This window comes from Vicugna pacos, chromosome 14 (assembly GCF_048564905.1).
Source record: "Vicugna pacos chromosome 14, VicPac4, whole genome shotgun sequence".
NCBI lineage: Eukaryota > Metazoa > Chordata > Mammalia > Artiodactyla > Camelidae > Vicugna > Vicugna pacos.
This window is the reverse complement of record NC_133000.1, coordinates 69,313,526-69,318,313: the sequence shown is the minus strand read 5'-3', so window position 1 is coordinate 69,318,313 and position 4,788 is coordinate 69,313,526. Positions and strand designations below refer to the sequence as shown.

Sequence of the window (4,788 nt, the reverse complement as noted above, 5' to 3'; positions counted from 1 at the left end):
AGGATACTAGTGCTAGTTGCCCCACCTTAAGCAGGAGTCATTCTGTATCCCCCCACCCCCGACCCTCCTGGTGCCTGGGACAGACAGGTAGACTGGTTGATCCAGGGTACCTATTTATAGCATCCCCTTTCACTCTCACAACTGTCTGAATGATAAATTACACTCTATTCCATCAGCAAGCTCTGTGATTCTTCCTCTAAACTTAGCCCCCAACCAGCGACCTCTCCTCATCTCCTGGGCTACTCCTCTGGTCCATGGGGGGCTCATCTCCTGCCAGGCTCCCAAGAGAGACTCCTACGTGCTTCCTCTTCCTTCAAACTTGTTTCCTAAGAATCCCTTCTCGGCATGGGCGGCTTTGCCAGAACGAACTCTGAAAATTCAGAGCGGATTCACTTTCCCCCTTTCTTAGAATCTTACAGTGGGCTCGCATTATACTTAGAAAAAACGAAATCCAAAGTTCTTACCCAGCAAGGCGTTCCCTGGGCTTCGTCCGACCACCTCTTGGTCCCAAACTCCTTTCACTGTCCCCTCAGTCACGAAGCTCCAGCGACACCACATTTCTTTCTTTTTTTCCACCTATGCTTTATTTTACACTCCTCTGATTATTAAAATCTAAGAGGTTTTTGCTTAAAAAACAAAACCAAACCAAACCACAAGCACGCAAGCAGTGGCACACCGCACTTCCTGACCCAGCGCGGCGCATCCCCCACGCCGGCTACGCTTCGCTTCCACCTCCATCTAGAACACTCCTCTCTGTATTCATTGGCTGCTTCCTCCTTGTCACTCAAACTCTTTCGGGCACCACCCCTCAGAGGGCTCCCGCGCAGGCGCAGTTGGCCCCCGCCATGCCGCCTCCCGCCTCGTCTGTGGGAGCTGGGGGAGCCCAGGCTGGCCCTCGCGCCTCGCGCATGTCTGGCGACAGCCGCGTGGTGTCACTGAGGGTCCTGACAGGCAAGTGGAAGCTTGGAGGGTGTCCCCTGGGAGGAGGACGTCCGTGCGCCGTCCCTGTCCCTTCCTCCCTGTCTGGAGCTCGGCAGCCCGCTGTCTGTCCGCCAGTCCGTCCGCGCGTGTCAGCTGAACGAAGGAACACGCTCAGAACACTGCCCTCCCAGACATGAACGGGCCCGAGCCCTCCCTGTGTGGGGAAAAAAAAGAACGGAAAAGAAAAGACGAGAAGGTAAGAGAAAGGTTTAAAACTTACTGGTGTTTATGATTAGCGCCTTCCGGGGCGGTAAACTATTTCAATTCAGAAATAGTGACCTGCCATTTACTCTCCTCCCCCCTTACATACATAGATGGAAGGTTCTAGATGGACACAAACTCCTATCGCCTGAACCCTCCACAGCCGCTCACTGTGCCAGAACCTCGGAGGCCGGCTGGGCCAGCATTGCTCACGCCAGCGGACTTAATTACAGTCGGCTTCCAGCCGGAGAGCGTCCGCGCCCGCCTCTGATTGGAGCGGCCCGAGCCCTGGGGCCTTCCTACGTGGGGCCTAAACGGCCTCATTAGACGTAATTATAATGCTCTCGATCTTTTAGACTCTCATGCCTTTAAAAAAAACTTGCTGAATTTTGTTTAGAATTGTTCTTAAAGGGACAGAGAATATTTTCTCCAGAAACGTTCCTGTTTATTAGGGCTGAAACGTCAAGTAACAGGGAAAGTTTCACCTTCATTCTGCTCCTCCTGCAGAGCCAGGACGAGGTGTTACCGTGCCTGGGGTCTCCGTGGGTTCCCTGGTTGTTGAATGGAGGAGGAAGAGCAGCTGACATCTGAAACTTCAGGTGCACTTTTGCCTCTCTGTGTTCCTAACTTGCAAAAACCATGCCACGGAAGGCCATAAACTCTGAATATTTGTGCTTTGGAGGAGAGCCTGTGTAAGACGTTTACCCCAAGCCTATAGGATGCATGTACCTAAAGCCCTCTTACCTACTCACCTAGACTTGCTCATGAACCTTGAACTCGGGAGTCTAGTGAGAAAGGAATTGGAGCTTAGCTCTGCTTCGATGCAAGAAGCCATCGAGAACTTCAAAGGCTGGCCTCAATTACAAGCCGATTCTGAAACCGAGCAGAACCCTGTGGGGCCTTCTCTGGTACAAAAACCCCTCTCTGTCCCCTGTTTTTGAGTTTGTGGAAAAAGGCTGTAGTCTCCTAGACCTTCCCTGAGTTCCAAAGAACGGGCACAGGCAGTTACTAGAGAAGTGAGGGAATGCAGTAACAGAGGAAAAGCAGTTACACAAGAAAAAGTGATGACCATAGTTCAGCAATAAAAACAGAGTCCTAGTTAGGTGTACGCAGCATAATTTGCAGGATGCTGGGTATGCACCCTAAACACTTTTCCAGTTTCCTGTTGCAAAACCTGGTGTTTTACCCCAAGGTTTCATAGTATTGGATGAAAACACCAATTTTCCAAAATTTTAATCTGAATGAATATTCGATTATTTCCTCTGTGACAGGTAGCAAACGTTAGGGAACTGGAAACTGGCATAGGAAATATTTGTCCAAGTTAATAAAGTCAAGATGTAGAGATTTGTTTCCTTTTCTCATTGTTTGTAACAAATGTGTTTGGAAGGTGCACTTCTGGAGTAAAGGAACATCAGGCTGTTCTAAATCGTCACAAGGGAGCTTCTGGTTCTGTTTGCTTTCCTGCTGCTTGTTGCTACTCCTGTCACTGCCATGATGGTTGCACAGTGGCTCAGGGATGGCCTGGAAGGCTTGTGTCACGCACAGGTTGAATTGTGTCCGCCAGAGAGTTCTGCCCAAGTCCTAACCCCTGCTACCTGTGGATATGACCTTATTCGGAAATTTGCATCTACCTTCTTTGTAGATAGAAATACATCAAGATGAGGTCTTCAGGGTCCTTAATCCAAGGTGACTGGTGTCCTATGGAGAAAAGGCCACATGAAGACAATGACACATGGAGGAGGCTGTGTGATGGGAGAGGCAGAGATAGGAATGGTGCAGCTGCAAGCTGAGGAACTCAGGGTGGCTCGCAGCGCCAGACTCCAGAAGAGGCGAGGAAGGCGCCTGCCCAGAGTGTAGAGGGGGCTTGTTCTGCCGCACCTTGGTTTTGGACTTTGACCTCCAGACTGTGAGATGATCAATTTCTGTTGTTTTAACCCTCCCGGTTTGTGGTTTCTTGTTAGAGCAGCCCTGGGCAGCTGATGCTCCATGGTTGGGATCTAGAAAGGCAGCCTGTATCCCTGCACATTGGGAAAGAAGAAGAGTGGGAAGGCTGGAGGGTTGAGGGGATGTGATACTCACTTTGGCTTCTTTCATAATCTTGCCTAAGATGTGCACAGCGTGGAAGACTAACTGGGAAGCCAAAGACTGGGTGGGACTGGATAAGAAGTTAATTTGTTCATTCATTCATTCACTCATTTATTCAACAAATACACTCAGTGAGCGCCAGGCACACATCAGGCATGTTGTATGTCGTCTTTCCTCTTTGCTTGACTCTCTTCTGTGAACGTAAGCTGGTGATGGATAGAAACAGTGGGAAGAATATGTAAAGAAGGAAGTAGGTTAAGAAGGAGCATGGGCATCACGTGTGAATAGGGTGAATCTTTCCACAGATCAACGGGGCAAACATGGCGGGCCACCAAGAAGGGGACTTTCCAATAGGATTTGGAAAATTCAGTATCACCAGATATTTGACTGCAGGAAAGAGAACTTTCGGGAAATGTTCACTAGAGGAAAGAAGACGTGAGGAAAAACAGATTGTCAGCTGTTCTCAGTCAGATGGTTATTTGCATTTATGTCCTTAATAAAATAGAAATACAGATTTAAAAGTTTAATATGTAAAGGTTTTAATTGATAGAATAAATTTATAATAGCTAGAACATTTGATTAGACTTTATTTTTAAAGCAGTTTTAGGTTCATAGCAAAATCGAGGGGAGAGCCTCCTGCACCCAGACGTATGGTCTCCCCCATAAAGAACATGCGCCACCAGAGTGGGGCGTTTGTTACATTTGGTGAGCCAACGCTGACACATCACTGTCCACCAAAGTCCATACTGTGTACATCTGGCTCGCTCTGGGCGTTGCAATCTAGGGGCTTGGACATGTGTATCTAATATCATGGCGGCCTACAGAATATTTTCTGTCCTTAAAAATTCTCTGTGCTCCACCTATTCATTCCTGCCTGTTCCCTAACCCCTGGCAACCACTGATCTTTTTACTGTCTCCATAGTTTTGCCTTTTCCAATATTATATGTTTTAATAGTTTGAACAAGGTAGCAAGTAAACAATGCCTAACCCCAAAACAGAGTGAAATTTTTATAACAGTTGATATTATATTAAACGATAATATTTCTTTAAGCTCTCCTCATAATACGTTTCTTACAGCACCAGGGTAACAATTTCCCAATATCACATGAGAAAGAGACTGTGACTACACTTTAAAAAATGCATGGGTATATATGGCTAATAAAGATTTGTTCCCTTTTCTAATTATTTTGAACTAACTTGTTTAGAAAGGAAACATCTGGGATAAAGAAACGTTAGCTTTTCTAAAGCATTCGAACATGTAGTTTCAAATTTTTGCTACTTTAAGTCAAGACATTTGTACATGTGGTTAATTTAGACCCATTATGTAAATATTACTTAATCTTATTGTTTTCCGGATTTCTGCTTGATATTTATTTTCAGATACCCACATAGCTGTTGATTACTTCCACAGCTACTTCCAAAAAATTAAATTTAAAACTTGAGAACCACAGTACTTTCATCTACTAGAAAAATGTGTTGAAGGAAATACAAATTTACAAAAGAAATACTATGGACTTCAGT

At 46.2% G+C, this 4,788-nt stretch overlaps 1 long non-coding RNA gene across 1 annotated transcript; it reads left to right on the top strand.

Annotated features, from left to right (window-relative positions):
* The first annotated feature begins 468 nt into the window (after window positions 1-468).
* LOC140701189 (uncharacterized) lies at window positions 469-2,224 on the top strand. Its single transcript, XR_012080120.1, has 2 exons — window positions 469-1,177; window positions 1,690-2,224. It is a non-coding gene; the product is annotated as an uncharacterized lncRNA (long non-coding RNA).
* Window positions 2,225-4,788: the final 2,564 nt, after the last annotated feature.